The 22,719-nt window shown below is 31.8% G+C and overlaps 1 protein-coding gene across 3 annotated transcripts in view; it reads right to left on the minus strand.

The window, feature by feature from the left end:
- LOC117172389 (CD63 antigen-like) overlaps positions 1–22,719 on the minus strand; it is a 523,259-nt gene that overhangs the window by 305,701 nt on the left and 194,839 nt on the right. Inside the window, exon 1 of one of the 3 annotated variants that reach the window (XR_004467019.1) lies at positions 3,897–4,030. The exons of the other annotated variants lie outside the window; for them this stretch is intronic. The gene's annotated coding sequence lies outside the window, so the exon portion shown is untranslated. Of the gene's footprint in view, positions 1–3,896; positions 4,031–22,719 lie in introns of those variants that run through there. 3 annotated transcript variants of the gene reach the window in all.

Here is a 22,719-nt window from a genome sequence, read left to right on the forward strand (position 1 = left end):
ATGAAAGAGGGAGCTCTTCTTAATATTTTGACACCAAAATCATGCCGATACACCTTACCGACTGCGAGTAAAGCCACCCACGCTTTAACTTGACAGACTGTAGAAATCAAATTTTTCTGCTGTTGCCATTTTTTCATATCGTTCGTTAATTGGCTTATAAAGGTTCATTTTAAATGTGCGTTTTGGAATTTTGTAAATGCTATAACTCATATGATTTTTAATTTGATGAAAAAAGTCATGAGTTTCAATTGTTTGACTTTTTGAATGCTATGAATAACCGTACAGAGAATTCTTGAATTTGGAAAAAATATTCAAAAGGCGCTCACTTTTTGAATTTGTATCCATAATGGCTAGCTAACGAACTTAACCGTTAGTTTAGGACACTTAAAGAGCGTACTAGAGGCCAATCTAATAGAATTATATTTTCAAAAGTTATCGTGCTGATAGACAGACAGGCATACATACGTACAGAAAGACCGACAGACAGAGACATTCGTAAGTATGAACAACTGTACACAGAATTTTTGAATCATGAAAAAATGTGTACTCAACAATTTTCAAAATGGGCACACTTTTAGTATTTTCATCCAAAATGTCTGACTTACGAACTTGGTATTTAGCTTAGGACACTAAAAGAGTGTACCAAAAGCCAATTTAATAGATTAATTATTTCAAAGGTCATCGTTCTCACAGACAGACAGACAGACAAAAGGACACACATAACGACAGACAGATAGAAATACAGATAGACAGACATATTCGTAAAAACCTGTTTTTCAGATTCAGGGGGTCTCAAAACGTGGACATTTGACAAAAACTGGTGGGGGGGGGGGGGCAAATTTCTCACAAATCTAATACCTTCTCTGATGACAATGTAAAAATAATAATCACATTCGAAAAAATCTAATCATAACCTGTTTGGCATTTTTCATAGAATTGAATGATTTGAAATATTTAAGGGTATTTAAAAAAAATTCTTTGAAAAGTTTCAATATATTTCAAATCATTTGAAATATTTTAGCGTATTTAAAAAGATTCCAAGGATTTTTAAAAAGATTTCAATAATTTTTAAGTATTCCAAAGGATTTAAAATATTTTAGGGCATATTTTTAAATATTCCAAAGAATTTTCAATTTATTAAAAAAATGTCGCTGAATTTCCAAGGATTTTAATGATTTTAAGGAATTAAAAATAATTTTCATGAAGTTTTAAAGAATTTCCTAGCTCATTTGAAGAAATCTGTTCACAAGAATTGAGGGATTTCAAAGAATTGTATGAATTTCTGGTTAAATTCCCAGAAATTTCCATGAGTTTTACCAAATTTCAAAGAATTTCAAACGATTTAAAGAAATTTTACATTCATATTTCACTAATTTAATAAGATTTTAAATATTTTCAAATATGTTCAGGTATTTTTAATGATTTTAAGGAAGTTTATGACGTTTAAATGAATTCCAAGGAATTTTCCATTGATTTTAATAGTTTGAAGGAATTTCAAAGAATTTGACAGATTTTAGGGTGTTTTTAAATATTTTAACAAATTTTCAAGAATTAAAGAAAGTGTCCAGGAATTTCAAACGATTTTTAAAAGATTTAAAGTACTATATTCTAGAGTATTTTAAATATATTTTTATAGTTTGGAGTGATTTTAAAGGTTTTTCACTATTTAAAGGTGTTTTTGAGAATTCCAAAAAATTGTCAAGAGTTTAAAAAAATTTTATGAGATTTCAAAGGATTTCGAAGATGTTTAAAAAAATCTAATCAATTTTCAAGAGTTTTATATCATTTTAAAAGATATGAAATATTTTAAGGTATTTTAAAATCATCAAAGAAATATAACCTGTTTTCTCTTAAATTCTTCTGAATTCTCCTAAATTGTTTTATTCACTTGAATTCTTCTAAATTCACTAAATTTCACGCAATTCAATGGATTTTTGTTTAATTTTCTTGAATTCATCTTGAAGAACTTTAAAATTAATGTAAATTTTTAGGCATTTCATGAAATTCTTTGAAATTGCCTTGGATTATATTATTATTATTATTATTATTATTATTACACCATTAAGCCATTTCCCTTTCGGGGTAATCGTGACTCACTCGGTAGGGGAAAGGAGTTGTGTGTGGAGGGGATAGAGATTTTAGAGATTGATCCAGAATTCTCGTGCTATTTAAGTAAATAACACGTTCGTTCCGCAACTCTGCTCCGACCCAGGTTGCTGATCAATCTCTTTAGCAATCACCCCAAGCGAAGAACCTCACGAAGTCGTCATGTAAGGTTACCACTTGGGTCCATTAGTGGCCAAGGTAATATTTGAAAAAATTGTGATCATGAAAAAATGCATTGAATTCAATAAGAATAAATTCAGTGAACATCATGGAATTTTTCTTCTTCTAAATTCACTCCAATTTGACCGAAATTAATGGAAGTTTTTGAATTTTTTGAATTTTTTCAATTTAAGTTGAATTCCTTTAAATTTTTTAAAGTCTTATGTTATTATCCTAAACTTGTTCAATTTCAACTGTAATTCTTATACATTTCATCGAATTCTTTTAAACTCTTTTAAATTAAAAGGAACATTAATCACATTATTCATGCACTTTTAGTCAAACTTCGGGTCAGAATATGTCACTTATTTCAAGTGAAGGCTGTGGCAGCCCTGAGAATAATAAATAAAAATGAATCAATTCAAACTTACGGTATATTACATAGCTCCATGGCATGTAATGTTATTTTATTGGTAGAGACGTACAAAATGGAAAGCGTGCTCTCCCCCCCCCTCCCCCTACCCTCTCGATTTTCAAGCCGGCGAATCAAGCACATGTGGAGGCACTGAAAAAGGAATTTGGTACTTACACATTCTTACATTTGATGATAGTTACATTTTTGAACATTTTGGATGATTTTTAGATCGCGAAAACAATCTTAAACAAATGAGAAAAACAGAGCTTTCGGTGCTGTCACCTCACATATCGCCAGCTTCCGCCATTTTGTATTTCTCGTTGTTCCTCACTGAACACATCGGTATATCTCATTATCTTTCTAACCATGTGCGACCATGCATACGCCTCAATTTTGTTTCTAGTATCTGCTAGTATATAATTTTGGACCTTATACTCTAACAGTAGTATTCTATTGCGAGGTCCAACATTATATATACAAGTCCATGCACGCCGCTTGAAAAGAGCGAGTTTAGGTTAAATCCGCAAGCAGTAGAACACGCTCATTTTGTGCGGCTACCACAAACAAATTGTTTCATTCCATATACAGATAAGTGTGGCCACAAGTAGTTTATAAGAAATGCATGGTAAGAGTGTCAGTGCAGTGAATGGCGCCTGAAACAAAAGACCTTGGGTACGAATGGGCCCGAGTGAAGAGCTTTACATGACGTCTATGTAAAGCTCTTCGCCTAAGGTGAACGCTAGAGACTGATCATCAACCTAGGTCAGAGCATTGTTGCGGAACTAACGTGTTTTTCAAATAAAGAACACGGGCATTCTAGATAAATGACTCCCATGACTCCCTGCCTCATCAATTGAATAATAATAATAATAACAATATAATAGTAGTAATAAAAGGATTTTATATTAAAAATTTCACAAGATGAGAAGTTTGGTCTTTAAATATTAATATTCAGGGGAAATAATAAATTATTCACAGAAAATTCAGGAAATATTGAAAATGAAGTTTTGCAGCCACTCTGTAACGCTCTATCGGTATGGTGATTGCCTCGTCAGTGCTCCATAATCTGAATTGTATACCATCTTTATTAAAATGATTAACATCAACCCCTCAGATTGTAACTACCTTACACAAATGCAACTGATTCAGAACAATTGTGGGCAATTCTCGCATACATTTCGCTCACCTAAATGTGGCTCACGTAGTTTGCACGTACCTACGTCCCACAGCGAATAATTCTCCTGTTTCATGACGACCTTCCGAACCCGCGATTGTAATTGATCCTTGCTAGCACCCATAGATTCGTCGTCCTGTCACTTTGAATGGTGCATGATTGGGTGTACAACGAAGCGAGCAATGGTGACAGGAAGAAAAAAGTACAAGCTGAAAAAAGAGGAAAGAGAAAGAGTGAGGGATGCGACATTGTGGGCCAAAAAGGGGTGAGAAAAGGGTGGACGGGGTGCACCGCGAGTTGGTGGGGGTAGGTGACGGACTGGTGCAGAATATACAGAGGGTAGGTAATCCCCGCTGCGTCAGGGTTACCCAGGTAACGCACGGCGCGGTACCCATGGAAACGGGTGGATCGTCCCGACTGCGTTCTCCCATCAACAAGCCGTTTCGCATTCCACACCGATACTACCAAAGGGCGATGTCGATTTCTAGATTCTGGCATATCACGTGGCACACGCGCGACTTTTCCTTCCTCCACGTGACACGCGACAGCTACTCGCGATTCTCCTCATAAGCTGGGTATACACAATTTATACATGAGGATATTCCTAGAAGACTTTCAAGGATAAGTAAATCCGAGGGTAAATCTTTGTTTTACAAGTACCAATAGCTTGTTTTCCTTATGGTTTTTCGTCGAGTAATTGAAGTTTTAAAGTAGGAAGTACGGCGAGCTAGGATACTATATTAGACAGGAATATGCAACCGCCATTTTAATTCCTGAGCTGTTCGCGGGAAACAGTGCGATAAGCATGTCGTATCGCGAGGATAGATTTAAACTTTATCGTTTTCCACTATAACGAAGAGAAAGACTGACAATGTGGATCATAAATTGTAGACGCGACAATTGGAAACCGAATTCAAATTCCAAATTATGCGACTATAACAATATTTGTGACTATAACAATATAATTCAAATATATGGGGTCTGAAGATTATGTTTATATATAATTAAATTGCCTATGGGCATTTTTTTATACATTAAAGCGAAATGAGATCCAGAAAAAAAGTAAGGTTAGGAACCCGTTTTTCTACAGAACGACGCACGTTAACCCACGCAACGAAAAAAGACGTATGCTCTGAAATATAAATAGCTATCATAATAAACTCTTGGAAAATTATTGTATTAATGTTTGACCTATAGTCTATTATTTTTTTATTATTTGCTACTATTTATTGAATAAATCATATTATTATTATTATAAAAAACATTTCTGTGTGGAAATGTTGTCACAGGCTTATACTGCCCAACCTGTCAAAGACATTTTTGGTTAGAGTTGGATTTTTTATTTGATCATTTTTTCACGGGGCTGTCCCGGTATATATCAGTCACGGACGCATTTTTATAATGCAATCAAGTGATCTGATGAGAGCAGTCTGCCCAGACATATTGGACAAAGCCTGGTTTTTGCCCCATCATTGACGGACTGGGTTGCAGTCAAGTACACGATGGGGGGGCCTACAGCTTAAGGTGGGTTCCGAACCACCAGAACCTCGGTAAAGGTACATTGAAAAATTTCTAGAGGTACCGGCTCAGGGATCGAACCCCGGACCTCTGAGGTGAAGTCCGAGTGTCTAAACAAGTGAGCCACCGAGGCTCTTTATTATTATTAATTATTATATATTATTATTATTATTATTACACCATTAAGCCATTTCCCTTTCGGGGTAGGCGTGACTCACTCGGTAGGGGAAAGGAGTAGTGTGTGGAAGGGGTAGAGAATATTTAGATTGCTCTAGAATTCTTGTGTTATTTAAGTAAATAACACGTTCGTTCCGCAACACTGCTCCGACCCAGGTTGCTGCTCAATCTCTCTAGCAATCACCCCAGGTGAAGAACCTCACGAAGTCGTTATGTAAGGTTCCCCACTTGGGTCCATTAGTGGCCAGAGTCTTCTGTTTCAGGCGTCATTCACTCTACTGACATTCTTTTCATTAACTATTTGCCGCCATACTTTCCTGTCCTGGCATACTTCTCTAGCTTCTTTTACGTCCATGCATTTTTTCATGCAAGCTCTCGTGTTTCTGTGACTTCTTATGTCTCTTTTAAGTAACTAGGGTCTCATTCACAGATTCTAACCATTCTTTGCGCGATCTATCCCTGGGCGCGCTGCCATTTACTTTACCTTGATAGACTTGTTTCGTTAGTCGTTCATTTGGCATTCTCTCAACATGTCCGAACCATCTTAACAGATTTCTTTCCCATGTGTCTACTAGCGTCTCTTCTGCACCACATTCTTTTAGAATTATCTCGTTACTTACTTTGTCCATCAGGGTTTTCCCGCACATTATGCGCATGAATCTCATGTCAATTGCGTTAATTTTGCTCTAAGTCCATGAATCACTACCATATAGTACAGTCGGTACAAATATAGAACTATGTATTGCCATTCTAGCTTTATTTGATATATTTTTACTTCTGATAAGGAGACCTGCTCTACCAATAACCTTCTTACCTTCGTTTATGCGTCTATCTAATTCCTCATCTATCTTCCCGCCCCTAGTAAATAAGCTGCCAAGGTATACGAACTTATCAACTTGTTCAATTCTCTCATCATTTATTAAAATATTGCATAGTGTTTTCTCACTAATTTCCTTCGAACACCATAGTTTTTGTTTTATTTGCGTTAATTTTGAGGCCCATGCTCTTCATGCTTGCATCTAGTTTAATCAACATTCTTTGTAAGTCTTCGATAGACTCTGCCATAACAACCTTATCATCTGCGAACGCTAACCCACGTACCCTCACTGTTTCGAGATCCACACCTTCTTCATCGAAGAAAGCCATTCTTAAACACTTGTCCATAAATAATATAAATAACCATGAAGACATAACACATCCTTCTCTAACGCCTTGAATAATATCGAAACAGTCACTCTGTGTCCCATTCACTCCTACACTAGCTTTGCTACCTGTATATATTGTTTCTATGGCTTGTAGGAGCCATCCATTGACTCCATACTCTTTCAGGACTTCCCAAAGTTTACTTCTATCTACCTTGTCAAAAGCTTTTTCTAGGTCAACAAATGCACAGAAAACTTTTTTTCCTACTCTCAAACTTTTTTCTGTTATTTGCCTTAAGCTAAATATTTGATCTGTACATGAACTTCCTGGCATAAACCCACTTTGGACTTCTTAAATCTTTTCTTCTGTTATTTTCATTACCCTACAAATAAATATTTTTGAGTATATTTTACTTACGGCACTTAATAAGCTAATCCCTCTGTAATTACTTCAGTCGCTTTTATCTCCCATTCTCTTGTATATTGGTACGATAATCGCTTCTTTCCAATCGTCTGGGACATCTCCCATCTCGAAACATAAATTTATCAATTCGCACAATCTATGTGGTATGCACGCGCCACCGTGTTTAAGCATTTCAGCGTTAATACCGTCTATCTACCCCGGCAGCCTTACCATTTTTCAAGTTCTAAATTATATCTCTAACCTCGGTGACACAGACTTTTTCAATTGAGTTTTCCATGGCATCGTGTTCAACATCGCAGTTGTGGTGTCCTATAGCTTTGTTTCCGAATTGTCTTCTAAAATAGTCTCTGAAAGCCTCTAATATTCCGTTGCATCATATACCATTTCCCGCCTACTATTTCTCATGTTGACAAATTCTGTTCTTCTGTTTCCTTTCATTTTTTTATTTACAATTTTAGCGCACGCCTATTTATAAACAGAGTGAAATTTCGTTTGCAATCATAATTATTGCAAAAACTATTTTTTGGCCAATGTGTTGGTTAGAAAATCATATAGTCTAATTTAAATATTTCATAAATTATGTCGCATTGTAATTTTATTTATAATTTATGTTTTGATAACAATGCTTGAGTATAATTTTTAAATAAATAATCTATATCATGTAAATGTATTTATATAATTCGACATCAAGTTAGCGATTTTGAACTTGGCGGGGAACCGAAATGGCAGATTTATGTAATTGAGAGCGCGGGGATTCCCAGACGACTGAGTCTCTCTCGAATATCCGTGCTGAGAAAAACTACAAGACTACATTATTTGGCACTTCTTGTGAGCGATGTCACTATTTTGAAAATTCCTGGAGTTTAGCATATCACGTGGCACACTCGCGATTTCTTCTTCCTCCACATGAAACGCTACAACTATTCACGATGCTCCTCATAAGTGACATCAAATTTGGACGTTTACAAAAAACTGGAATTATCAAACTTGGTGAAAAAAGTCGAAAATTTAAAAAAATGTATGAATACTTACCATTTTTTAAATGATTATTTACGATATCTTAAATAATTTTAGTAATATTCATAAAAATATGAAAGTCTGAAATTTTTAAATCATGTGGGAAGTACAAGCATTATTTGAAACTTTGCGACTATTTAGCACTATTTTTGACCCCATAGGGATAAAAAATATCTTAACATCTTAATAAATTATGCGAATACTATAGAGATTTGGAGAATGACCTTTAAAATGAGCTAAAAACTGTTTTAAACGTTCATTATTTCCAGGGTTATTAAACTTTTTCGACTGCATCGAAATTTTACGTTTTTTTGCAATATCTTTATAAAATTAATATTTTGCGTTCGACTTGGACTTATTAGACGCAGAATCTTATTATTGGGGCAATTTCAAAATAAAAGCCATAATATTTGATCTATTTTAAATCGAATATCGTCTGAAAATTATTTATATTGAATTGAAAGAGATTAATAATCAGCATCTTAATTTAATTAAATTTAAGAGGTACAAAACATGGAAGTGGGAGGCGGTCAAACTCGAATAATTTTTGTATTCAAAGATTAAAAATTGTACATTATCAAAAGAAAAGCCATACATTTAAAAGATTTCACATGGAAAACATAAGACAAAAAAAGTATTCTTAAACGAAAACCTTCAGTTAAAAAATGTAAAAATTCAGAAGACTTAAATTTAAAGTAAATTTAAAATATAAATTTATTTCATTTGATTATAATGCAAGTTAATAAAATTAAACATTCAAACAAAAATAATAATTTTAGAAATGAAATTTTTTAAATTAAAAGTAATGAGGATATTTGGAAGTTGTTTCATTTTTAAATCATTCATATTATGTAAAAATCCCTGTGTTTAAAATAACTAAATGACATACCTCCATAGAATGAAAAATTATCAATATGATCTATGATATTTCTTACTGTTTTGTCGAATTTTGGTATGCCTTATAATTTAAAAAAATTAATCTGTATCGTGATTGTTAAGTCTGCTTTCATTGCATACACTGTAGAAAAAGGTTGTGGAATTTCAGTCCGCTAGACGTATGTAAAAATTGGACGTAAAATTGAACAGCGGAAAGTCGAAAATTTCTACAAAATATCAACCTAACCTTAAATACTTTAATCGTTAAGATCATATTAAAAATCTATTTATAATTAGGCAAGTGTAATCGCATAAAGTGTATGTCATATTGCAAGTCAAAATTAGTCACTTGCATTTATTTTTTCGCCGAAGTACGAATCTAAAATCAATATAAAGTGGAGAAATTCTCGTTAGAAAATCGAAATTTATGCGCAGGCGGTAATTTTACCAGGCTAGGGAATTTTGCTGCGTAGAGCGTGAGTCCTTTTTTTACACACTATGAACGTAGTGATTTTTAAGAAGCCGTATGAATTCATACAAAGTCATTGAATTAAGCCTGTAAGAGACGTCATTCTAAACAACACGTGGAAATTTGCTTTCTAACCTGTAATTTTAATGCGCCTAAGTGACATTTTATATGTGTAACTTTACACTATGAAGTGCAATTTTAAAACGTATTCATACAGTGTAAGGAATTTGATTTATACAAATATAATTTTCTACTCTAAAGGATTTTATTTAAATATATACATATTTGTTTTAAAGCATTTGAATGGATCAGAGATAACATTTCAAAATTTCAACGACACTATTTTGCCACTTTTTTTAAAGTTTATACTGCTACTCTATTAACACTATTTTTTACTTCGAAGTGATACACTTTGACGGAATTCTTTGACGTATTCTTTTTATCTCTAGTCTAAGCTTTTCATTTCTCTTTCAATTTATCTAATATCTAGTCTCGTTTTCCTTTAGTTTGCCCAATCGTTATTTAAGGGTACTTTCCAAAATTGTAGCTAACCCCTCAAGTCTAAGGATGTGCTATCCACGGAGTAATAATAAGAAGGCCGATCATGCTGTACAAAGCGTCTCGAGTTTTGACTGCGGTAACTGTACATTTATTGCCAGACTTACTATCGGCGAGAAAACTACAGGCATCTGCCCTTGAAGCTTAACAACTCAGTCAAAAAGAATGCTAGCGCAACAAAAAGGCAGTCATTTAAAAACTGAAAGTGTTCTACGTTAATGAGCTTGAAGACGTTTATGTAAAAAAATGTTGCGCTTAGCAGACTGAAAATGTAAAAAAAAGTAAAAATTTTTGGGTACATTTAAAAACAGTCAAGTTTACAGCATTATTTTTTATATAAGAGTCGAAGGAAAAAATTTTGAAAAAATTCATGAGTATGAGGAAAACTTTTGTGAATCAGTTGCAGTTGAGAAATTTAAAAAATAATACAAATTGTGGCTTAAAAGCACAAAAAAGTGCAACTATATTATCTTCAGTTCTAATACAGCTATTAAAGCGATTCAAACTGCAAACTGTAATTGATAGGCTCTGTATTTATTTTCAATCACCCGGAAGGATGTGTTAGTCTTCTTTTTTGTGAAAATCGAGATATTTTTCGACATTTTTTTTTGTTGGAAAACAAGTGACAGAAAGCGGGGGGGGGGGGGTCTGTTTATTTTACTGCCGACCGCTGGTCCCTTTCTTTGACCCGTGGCCAGGTGCCATCCAAGCATTCAGAACTAGGGACCGAAGAATGGCTCCAGCGGTCGGCAGTAAAACAAAAAAGGGCCCCTCCTGCTTTCTGTCACTTGTTTTCTAACAAAAAAAATGTCTAAAAATATCGCGATTTTCACAAAAAAGAAGACTAACACATCCTTCCGGGTGTTTGAAAATAAATACAGAGCCTATCAATTACAGTTTGCAGTTTGAATCACTTTAATAGCTGTATTAGAACTGAAGATAATATAGTTGCACTTTTTTGTGCTTTTAAGCAACAATTTGTATTATTTTTTAAATTTCTCAACTGCAACTGGTTCACAAAAGTTTTCCTCATACTCATGAATTTTTTTAAATTTTTTCCATCGCCTCCTATATATGCTCCAAGGAAGGGGACTTGCGCACTGTGATTTGCCATCTCCTTTCTCCCGCAAAAAATATGCAAGTGAGTGCCATGTTGAATGACAACTAAATATTGAGGTTATGTTCCTGTAAATATTGTCAATTGAGTTTGTCAATATACGTGCTTATTTATTTCTGTCTTTTTGTACATAATTAAGCTGACAAATTGTGACCTGGAAAGTATTAGTAAGTAATACAGATTTAATTGTAATCATTAAATTATATAAAATGTGAAGATTGAATAATGTGACAGTATAATATTAGGTAATATGTTGTTCTGGTTGTCAAGCACTGGCACTTACTCGCACACTTCTCGCGGGAGAAAAGGAGATAGCAAATCACAGTGCGCATGCCCCTTTCCTTGTGAGCATTGTGTTTAAGCGCAATAAATGTACCGTTACCGCAGTCAAAACGAATCAATGTACGAGAGCTGTCTCCTTATTATTACCATGTGGTGCTATCTAAATTGCTAATTCGTTAAAAATTATATTTAAAATTTTCTGGGTCGCTCACCAACGTCGGTGCTCTAAGAAAGAAACTGGATGACCACAAAATTGAAGCACTAAGAAAAATAAGACTTTTTTCTGTTAATGCACTAACTTCGAGAAAGAAATTTGAAAAGCCTAAAATGTACTTCTCTTTTTAATGCTAAAAATGTCTTTAAAAAAACACATGAAAATAAATGTATCTATAAAACGATAAATAAAAGGTTCACTTGAAAAGGATCTTTCCTGATATCCTGGTAAGGTCTCTACTAACATTCAAAAGCTAATGCATTCAATAAAAAGATCCCAGTTCAGGTGCAGTTCAATTTAAACTAGAAATTTGATTCATCATATTCCAGGGGACCAAAAAGTAAAAATGATTGGCGTTAGAGTAATAAGCAAGTAAGTGAAGCAAATGGTTGTGCCATGAGGGTGGGAAGGATTATATGGTCTATTTGTACTGAAAGATCTTTTATTGGATTATCGTACAATTTAATTCACTCGGATATACTGCAATTCAAATATAGTCCTGATCCTTTCCGGTCCCCTTTTTACTCTCTCCCTCTTTATAAGCTATAAAAGAGGATGCCAGCGACTGACCGTGGTGCAAAGGAGCTACAGGGGGGGGGGGGGTGAGGCTTCCGAAAAGAATGGGAGCATAGATAATTTATTATCCCGCGGTTCTGGAAAGCTACAAGACGAAAAAAATGATAAAATCAACAAAAGTAATTCACTTCACTTTAAAATTTAAATAATAGTCTCTCTCCTAAAGTGGTTGTATCTCTCTATTTTTATTTAATTCAAATCAGCTATAGATTATCTGCATACATCTACAACTTATTGAGAGAAAAGTGAAAATATATGAGCACGTTAGGGAAACTCAGGAAATTAGGGAAAAGTCAGGAATTGTGATGAAGAGTCTTGCAAAGGTCAGGTTATTTTGATACGACGTTTTTAAGTTTTGATAAGAGGTTTTAAAATTCATGATCTCTTTTTGGTAGAAATTTCGTCAATTTAGTTAAAATGTCAACTATTACATTTTTGTAGAAAATTCGTCTTTGCAAGTTGCAAATTTGACTATTTTGTTGAAAATTCAACTTTTTGTCTGAAAATATAACTCTTTCATTGAAAACTCATGTTTTTGGTTCAAATATCGACTATGATACTGTAGAACTCGTTAAGAATTCTTCTTTTTTACCGAAAACTGATTTTAGTTTAATTTTAATCTTTTTTTCTTGAATTCTCGACCGTTTGGTTGAAACTTCATATGGGTAGGTAGAAAAGTCAAGTATTTGGTTCAAATTTCTACAATGGAGTTGATACTTTAATTATTCTGTTAAATCATCAAGTTTTTCTTTGAAGTCATATTTTTGGTCGAAAATTAAACTATTTTCTTGAACATTCGTCTATTTGCACAAAAAATTACTCCTTTTGGTTTGAAAATTCATCTGTCATCTCTATAATTCAATTATTTGGTTGTAAATGCAAGTATATTTTGTTAAGGTTATTCTATTTTATTTTAAAATTCAACCATTTGTTTGAAAATGCAAGAAATTGGTTGAAAACTCAACTATTTTATTGAAAATGTAACTATTTTGTTTAAAAGTCTCTGTTGTTTGTTTGTTGATTTAACTGTTTTGTTGAAAATTATCCCTTTTAAATTGAAAATTAGTCATTTATTGCAGAAAAGTAATTTTCTACGGTACAAATAAATAAATTTGAAATATTTACATTTTAATTTCGAAATTTTTTTATTCCGTTTATAAAAGATTCTGAGTTAAACATGTCACAAGATCAAAATACTGGTCTTTGAATCTTAATGGTTAGAGAAAATGAAAAATTTGTCAGGGAAAAATAAGGGGGGAGTCAGGGAATTTTGAAAATAAATTTTTCCGGTCGCCCTGATCAGTGGATAAAGAAATGGAAAGGATACCCCAAGGAAAACCCTATTCTGAAAGTTTTATCAATTTTAAGATTTATTGTAGGTTTTTCTACAAGAAAATAAATGTTTGGTAAAAAAATAAGGAGTGATTAATCAAAGTTGGGAAAGTAAATATAAAAAGCCAGGCAAGTGAAAGTAAAAAGGGAAGAAATACTGCGAAAGTTAATGAGAAAAAGAGTGATTAAAAAAATACTGCAAAAGTTGATGAGAGAAAGAGTGGTCTGAAATCGAGGGAATCAGATTTAGATGGGTAGCAAACTTAACTGAGCGATATTCGACTCGTTTAACTTTTATCAAGCTACATACCGAAGCACGTGACCGAAAGCCAGCGAAAGCTTTCCTGTTTATGAACACGGTCTTTCCATCTGCCGTCAATGCCGCGAATATACGCAAATCATTTTGAAGCATGATACTAATAAAAACAATTAATTGTGATACTGCATTTTAATATATTGACTTTAGTGCATTGATAATTGCAATATTTGATTTTATAATTAAGTTGTCTTTTAATTCCAATCCAAAAATTAGCAATTTTGAAGTTTTAACATCAATGACAATTTATAATCTCAATTCAAACTGTATGAAAATTCTGCAAATTCCTATGACTTTGCATATTTGAAAAAGCCACTATACTGCCATTATATTTCTAGTATTAAATACGACTTACATTTGGACTTACTGATTAAGTCAGACATTTTAAATCATCCAGTCTATTGATTTTCAATAACAAAATATCAATTTTCAACCACAAATGGAATAGTTAAATGGCCAATAAAGAAAATTGTCAACAGAATAAACGGATTTTTAAGGAAAGAGTTAAATTTTCATCAAAAAAGATTAATTTTTAACTAACATTATGATCTTTAAAAAAATTCTAAATGAAGTACAAATTCCCACTGGGAAAATAATTATTTTTAACAAAAAAAATTAGATGGATTTCCAATAGTTGAATTTGCTACTATGAAAGATCAATTTTTAACCAAAAAGACGAATGTTAACTAAAATGATGAATTTTTACCAAAAATAATAAATTTAAAATAAAGCAGTCCAAAGTGATTAATGTTTTACAGAAAACGACACATTTTCAACAAAATACATGAATTTTCAACCAAAGGGTTGAATTTGCCACTACAAAGAACCATTGTATTATTATTTTTAAACAAAAAAGACTTAAATTTTAAACCAAAAGCAGTTCATACCCAAACGAAAACAGATCTTCGTTTTATACAAAAAAAATGGAACGCAATCAACACAGACCTGTTTTCGCCAAACAAGTCGAATCATCAACCAAATAGTTGAATTTTAATCTAAAAAAGCTCAATTTTAAACGAAAATGGAATCGTTCAATGTTTAGTGCAAAACATTAATTTTAGCCACACACCAACGAGTGTTAAACAAAATAGTTTAATTTTCAACCATAAATATGAATTTTAAACTAAAATGGTCAAACTTTAAAAAAAAAAATCAGGTTTGTTCAAATTTCAATTACCAAAATTAATTTCCAATAAAAAAATCAATTTTGAACAAAATAATTACATTTTCGATGAAAAAGATGAGTTTTTAATGAACAAAATTTATGATTTATTCTCGACTGATCGTAACTGTCGTTGATTAAAACAGTCATTTTGAATGAACAAATCAGTAACTTCTACTAGTCAAATGAGTTATTTCCATTAAATTAATAGCAGATAAATCAGTCACTGCTGTGGACTGAAATCAGTCATGTCCAGTGACTTCTTCATGATTTTAAACTGTTAGAAAAAATACTTTTTTCATTTAGCCCATCCCGAAGTGTTTAAAAAATCTCAAGTTTAAAAGATTTAGAAATTTCATTTGAAACTCTGTTAAAGGACATTTCTCAAATTTCTAAATTTTCAAAACAAGCTGAAGTATAAAAATTAAACTTTCAATAAAAAAATCCAAAAACTAATTTCATTAGATTTCTGCTTCTGGTTTTCTCAATTTATATGTATTATCAAATAAGACAGGGAATTTTAGTGTGAGAAGAAATATATTTTGGATAAGATTTGTAGTTTTCCAAGCCTTCTGAGAGACCTGCGAGTGGCATATATATATATATATATGGATATCGAAGGTCGGGACGAACACATTTGGCCGCAACACGTGTTATGGATCGTTTTCTTATCTTTTGTATCCCAAAAGGGACAGCCCCGAACCTTTTGAAATTTTCACAGTCCAATATCGAATTTCAAACCAGTCACCCTAAGCCTAAACCTAAGTCTAAAAATTCTGAAAGCTTAAATAAACCGACAATATGATATTTTGCATTCGTTATTAATTATATAGCAACGAAAAGTGATTTCCTTTACTTTCTTAAATGTCTTTTTAATTTGATGGCACTCATAAAAATTAATAAAAAAATAAATTCGTGAAATAATAAATCAATTTCTGAATATTTAAATTTTCTGAAGGTATGGAATTATGTAATGCAAATTATTATTCATGACCTCAGGGGTGACTTGAATTTTAGAACATTCCAATTTTAGAGTTGTCCCAATATTTAAAAGCGTCCGAAGTTCAAAGATTCTGAAATCCTTAAAACATTCCAAATTTGGCAAAGCTTTCAATTATTGTATTTTTAATAATTCTGAAGAACATAAAGAATTTAAAAATCCATAAGAAACTTATAGAAAAATCTTTCAAAATCATTTGAAATTCCACGAGTATCAATTATTAAATTAAATTTCTCTAAAAAGATCTGTTTAAATAATAGTTTTAATTAATTGTAAATTAATTTAATTACTTATAAAATTAGTAATTTTTGACCAAAAAGATAAATTTAAACAAATAGATTGTTAAGCGGTTAAACCTAAGAACTAAATTTTTAACAAATAAAAATTTTCAAACATATAATTCAACTTTATACCAAATAAAGAATATTCAAAAAATAATTTTTAAAAATAGAAGTTAAAACAACTTATTTTATTTGTTAACTACTCAGATTTTTCAACAAAATAGCTGAATTCTCAGCCAAAACAGATTGATTTGCAACCAAAGAGTTGTATTTTTGACTAAAAAGGATGAATTTTCAAACAGAAGAAAATCAATTTATATCAATTTGCAACAAAATATGTAATTTATTTTTTAATTAAATGGTTGAATTTTTCAATAAAATGTAGAAGTTTAATCCAGAAAATTATAATTTGAATAAAGTAGTTCTACTTTGAACCAAGTAGTTAAATTTGTGAATTAAAAAATATTAATTTTAAACGAAATGGTCACATTTTCATTAAATTATTTGAATTTTCAACCCAAAAGCATAATTCTTAATTAAACAAGATGATATCCGAACCCAAAATATAATAGTAGAATTTTTAACCAAAAAAACGAACTTGTTGGGGAAAAGCCAAGTTTCTGGAAAACAGAGGGGAAAATAATTTTTTTAAAAGAGGGAATATTTTAGGGTAAGTAAGTTTATAGACGGCCCCTTAGGAATCGTTAATTACTTCAAAATCCTACTCATGTTTTAAAATTCTAAAATAGTAAGCCCTCTAAGAAAGCCTTAATTCAAATCTTCGACTTCTTCATCCCTGGTTTCCAAAAACAGGATTTATTTTTGCACTACCAGTCGTCTATTTTCAAAAGGATAATGCTCCTATTTATCCACATTCTGATAAAAACGGCGTAATCCTTCGGACTGTTTGATTTTTTTAAATGCCTAAATTCGACTGTGAGTACCCCATATCTCTTCATTCCACGCACGAAACACTGTATATTGTGATACAATGAATTGTTTGCGATTCCGTGGGATTAATTCGGCCAGCAACTCCACGACGACATTGCGTTTGAAAACGCCCCAGAAATTGGACATTGGCTCGATTTTTAAATCCGAAAATTCAAAAATACTTTCCTTTCAATTCGGCACGCCACGAGTTCAATGGATAAGTTTGTACGGCTAATTTCGACCATATGCTGCCAGCATGTTCACCGAAACATTCCGCATGCACCGCATGTACGTGAGCGTACCTTCCACAGGTATAATACGTGCCTAAACAGAAATCACAGCTCTATTCATTATTTACGATCCACAACCTGGAAGTTACGGTCGATTTTTTATGACTCAGAGTTAGAAGTTAGAGGAATTTTCACTTTTCAAAGAACCTTTCATTTTTTATATAAAGATCCGGTGCAGCCGAATTGAGGCAAATGGACAGTGTTTGACATTGCAACGGAAAATTCATTTGTAAATATCCATTTTATCTTTTTTTTTGTTATATGTCAAACAAGTATTTTATACTTAATTTAAAAAACCGAGTGCGTGTTTCTTTTATATTATCTTCCCTGTTTTGGAAGAACATCGTCAGCTAAAAAAAAATCGAAAAATTAGTTTTTTATATCAATAGAATAATCGTTAAAGAAAGATACACCTCTAATTATACAAATCATTTTTGCAAATTGTAGCAAGAGTAACGTTAATTCGTGAAAATCTAATTCTTGTTGAACTAGAAAATATACGGCCGAATACGTAACAGAAAAATTCAGAAGAGTACCATCAACAAGACTAGGGTATAACGGCATTCTCTAAGTCTAAATTATTCGATGGCTTTTTGGCACTGAATAGTTTTAAAAAGCCCTGTAGCGAGTTTAGGCCGTTCTTCTGTAGTATTGAAGAGCTTAAAAGCAGTTTTTACTTCGAGAAACATCGTAACCATACCAATAAAAATTAATAATTAAAAAATTATTACTAATAATTAATTAGTATGCAAAATATTCTGTGACATCGTTTGTTTTCACAAAATTCACATTCACAAAATTCGTGATACATTTAGGGGGGCGAGGGGTCTGTCAAAATATCATTATCCATGTTAAGACCAATTAAAAAGTATCACGCAGGAGTGGAGAAGGGAATTAGAAGTTCCGGAAAAATGTATAACGTATTTTGTGAATGGCCCCTAAAAATATTGTTTAATATATGCTGCCAGCAAGATTCAGCAAGTTCACATGATAATGTAACATGTATCGAATGCAGGAACAAAATAATAATTCTGTTAACAGCATTTTTCTAAAACATGTTTATTTATGGCAAACTTGTTCAGATTGGAAGGTTACTGAATTTAAAAGTTCTGATTTTGGCAAATATATTTAGAAAATAAATGTATCTTTTTCAAATATAATCAATCCTTTAGATTTTAGACATATTTTTGTTAATAGCTTGAAAAATGCTTTGTAATATTTATATTTCTATTATGAAAATGAAATATAATTCAATAATTAATAGAAATTCATAAAATGTGTCCAACTTACATATCATTAATATTATTATTTATAGTAAAATAATAATTAATATGATATATTAATAATGTATAACAGTTCAATAATTTACCTGAAAAGTCGAAAAGCTGGATCAGGGATCAGAGAAAACGTAAAATTGTTTTATTCCACTTATGAAAGGTTCTATGTTAAAAATGTTTTAAGAATAGGATTCTGGTATTGAAAATTGTATTGAAAATTCAACAATTTTGTAAAAAATTCATTCTTTTTTATTAAAAATTCAACAAATTTTTTGTTGGCAATTCATATTTTAATGTGTCAAAATTCAGCCGAAACCTTTCTGGGTTGAAAATTCAACTGAAATCTTTCTTGATAAAAATTCAACTGAAATCTTTCTTGGCGAAAAATTCAACTGAAATCTGTCTTGGTTGAAAATTCAACCATTTTTTGAAATTCAACCATTTTTTGAAAATTCGTCTTTTGGGTTAAAAAAAATTGATCTGTGGTTACAGGTTCTAATATTTTGTTGAAAATTCGTCTTTTTTGGTTGAATTCAATAGTTTTTTTCATTATTCAAACTTTTCTTGGTTGAAATATCTACTATTGCATTATTCGTTGGAAGTTGATATTTTTTATTTCAAAATTCCACTACTTGGATAAAAATTACTGCTTTGTCAAAATGTATTTTTTATTGTTGTTGAAGGTTCATCTCATTGTTACTGAATTTAACTATTTTGTTGAAAGTATATTATTTTAAACAATTATGAAATTGATATTTTTTAGTCCCATTGTGTCCCTAACTTTTTTGTTGAAAACTCACCCTTTTGTACAAAAGCTATCTTTCTTTATTAAAAGTTAATTCTATTTCGTTGCAAACTTTACTATCATATTTTGGGTCCAAACTTCATCTCTTTTGGTTAAAAAGCATACTATTTGGTTGCAAATGCAATTCTTTGATTAAAAATTTATTTAATTGATTGAAGATTTAAGTATTGTTGTCAAGATTCGTATATGTTCTTTGTTTAAAAGTATTTTTTTCCCTCGAAAATTTAACTATTCGATTTTAGATTGAAAATTAGTAGTTTTTCGTTAAAATTTCTACTACCCGAGGAAAAATGCTTTGAATTCAGTTCGACTTGGTGATGTCTTCAGTTCGTCTGCAAGACATCGATGCCTGGCTGCGTCTCAAAACTGAGTCAAGACATAGGCCTTGATCTTACCTATATGGTCACGAGAGGTAAGCCGATGTTTACTTGTCTCAAGTCGAGCATTGTCTTGGTTAAGACGACGTTTACTTGTCTCAAGACAAGACTTATCTTGGCTGAGATGGTCGGCGTAAACTTGTCTCAAGACGAACCTTTTTCGATTTAGAAAAGAGATTAAGGAAGAACCCTCGGTAACAGAATTAAAATAATATTAAAATCTTGAAGATAACATGTGATCTTATGAGAAGACGTACTTTTTTTAGCATATAAAAAGATTGAAACATGAAAAATATCTTAAATAATTCTGACATATATAGAATGTGTTTCGAAGTCCATATCTGCTTTAAAAAGTATCATTCAGAGTCTATAAGGATAGAAAAAAATTATTTATACCCTAGATGCATGACTGACGTCAGCTAATTGAAGATATGGCAACATCGCATCCTTTCCACGTGCTCTAATTTATGCGCGAATTTCAAATAACACGCCCCGCTCACACGCAACGTTGCCAAAATTAGGGTAGCGACTATATTAGGTTTAATCACAGTCAGAATCAACTTTCTTATTAGGACATGTTAAGCCTCGAAGCTATGAACCGCTCGTCATGGATTCATAAAAAATTCTACTCAAGACATAAGTATATGTCTTCAAGAGATAGAAACTTGTCTTCAAGAGATAGAAACTTGTCTCGAAAACATAAATTGAAGTCTCGCTCCATCTCAAAACTAAGACATGCTAAGTCGAACATTTCAACTTCAGCATTTCTTGATTGGTGGCAATTTAAGTCGAAGCCAAGTCAAAGAATTTTTACTCGGGCATTTAGTTTACAAATCGTGTATTTTATTAAATTTCTTCTTGTGTAGAACAAAATTAGTATCCTTGGTTGAAAGTTGAAGTACTTTGTTAATAATTCAAATTATTAGTGGAACCTCTTCATACCTTTGATTTAAAAGTAAACTATTTTGTTAAAAATTCATAATTGTAAATTCAAGGTTTTTGTTGGAAATTCGTTTTGTTAGCTTGAACGTTTGACTGTGTTGTTGATCATTTTTCTTTTTGGTTTAAAATTTCTATTATCATGGTAAAAAATAGAATGATTTTTTAAAGACTTATCTTGTTTGTCAAAAATTCAACTTTTTTTTAATTCGTCTTTTTTTAAATATAAAATCCGTCCTTTTCTATTAAAAATTTATCTTTTGTCATAAGTAATCTTTCTTGGTTAAAAATTCGACTATTTTGTTGAAAACACAACATATTTCGACTAGAATTCTTAGGAATGTGGTACCTGCTTTAATTTTATTTAACATAATTTATTTCTCTATTTTCTTGAAAAATCACCCTATTACCTCGGTATTGAGAACAGTTTAGACTGTGAAATCTGAAACCATTGTTAAATATAATTACATCATATATATATTTTACTTTGGTGTTTTAACATGTTTCATTATTTTTCAAAATTCATATAAGTGGAGCATTTAGTATAGAATAATAGTGATTATAAATCTTTAAAGGTTAAGCAGAAAATATGTAGTTTTTGACCAGGAAAACCGTGAAATAGTCTGGATTTTTTCAAGTTTGAGTAGCCACCCTAATTCAGCTTGTTACAAAAAAAAGTTGATTTAACGAGAAGTAGTGACATGCTTATTATACTATCTCTTAAAATTACTTTAAACCTTTTTCACGCACGAAAATCCTCTACAAATTCAGTCCTATCGCAACATCCTTTATTTCCCTTCAGTCCGATCCTTTCCTCCTAAATCTGCCTTTAAAAAATAAACATCGACTGGCCTCCCCTTTTCCACTTCACAAATCCAGACTTCTTTCCTGGAATTCGAAAACTCCCTAATCTAGCCTCCAGCGATTACGAATCTTTACCGCCTTTGGACGCTTTTATTTTTCCAAAGCCGAGAACATGAATAGACTGTAAATTCTTCGAATTTCCTCAAATTTTATATTATATTTAGATCTTACTGTTTGTTTTTAAATCAGATATCTTGAAGAAGTCTAGTTAGCACAGCGTACAAGGATAGGGTGGCCCAAAAATGAATTGGAATATTTTTCGAATTTTTTACGGAAAAATAGAAATTATGTAAAACAGAGATTCAGTAAAATAAGAATTAGGTAAAATAGCACTTCAGTAGAATAAAAATTATGTAAATTACTGTTTCGGTCACATGATTTTCGGTAAAATAAATATCACGGAAAATAGAATTTGGGGAATATTCACGCGCCTCTCTATTACAGTGGTTCAAATGTTTTCTTGTTTATTTTTTATGCTTATCACCCCTAATTTTGGTCGAATCTCCAAAAAAACAACTGCATTTTTGGTTGAGAAAAAATGATATTCAGTGTTCCCGCAAGTCCCATGAAGTTTAACATATATTTTCCATAACAAAAAAATACGTTTTTGTAAATTTTATTCAGAATTGTCACCATTAGCTGAATTGCGTTGAAACTGAACATTTATCTTTACAATTATAGCTATAGAATAAGAATGAATAATTACTTTTCAAATATCACCACCATGAGTCTGTTTTGTAGTCAAAAAAAACCCATGAGTAAAAAATTGGGGTTTGCGAGCTTCTGGCACTAACTATGTTTCTTTTGCGGTTTTCTTCATACAATTTGTTTCTAATTCATAAGATACTACTTTCCACTTATAATTAGATTATACATTAGGGTGTTCCAAAAATGCATGGCAAAATTTTTGTGCATGCTAGAG

The sequence above is a fragment of the Belonocnema kinseyi genome, chromosome 5, assembly GCF_010883055.1.
Source record: "Belonocnema kinseyi isolate 2016_QV_RU_SX_M_011 chromosome 5, B_treatae_v1, whole genome shotgun sequence".
Lineage (NCBI taxonomy): Eukaryota > Metazoa > Arthropoda > Insecta > Hymenoptera > Cynipidae > Belonocnema > Belonocnema kinseyi.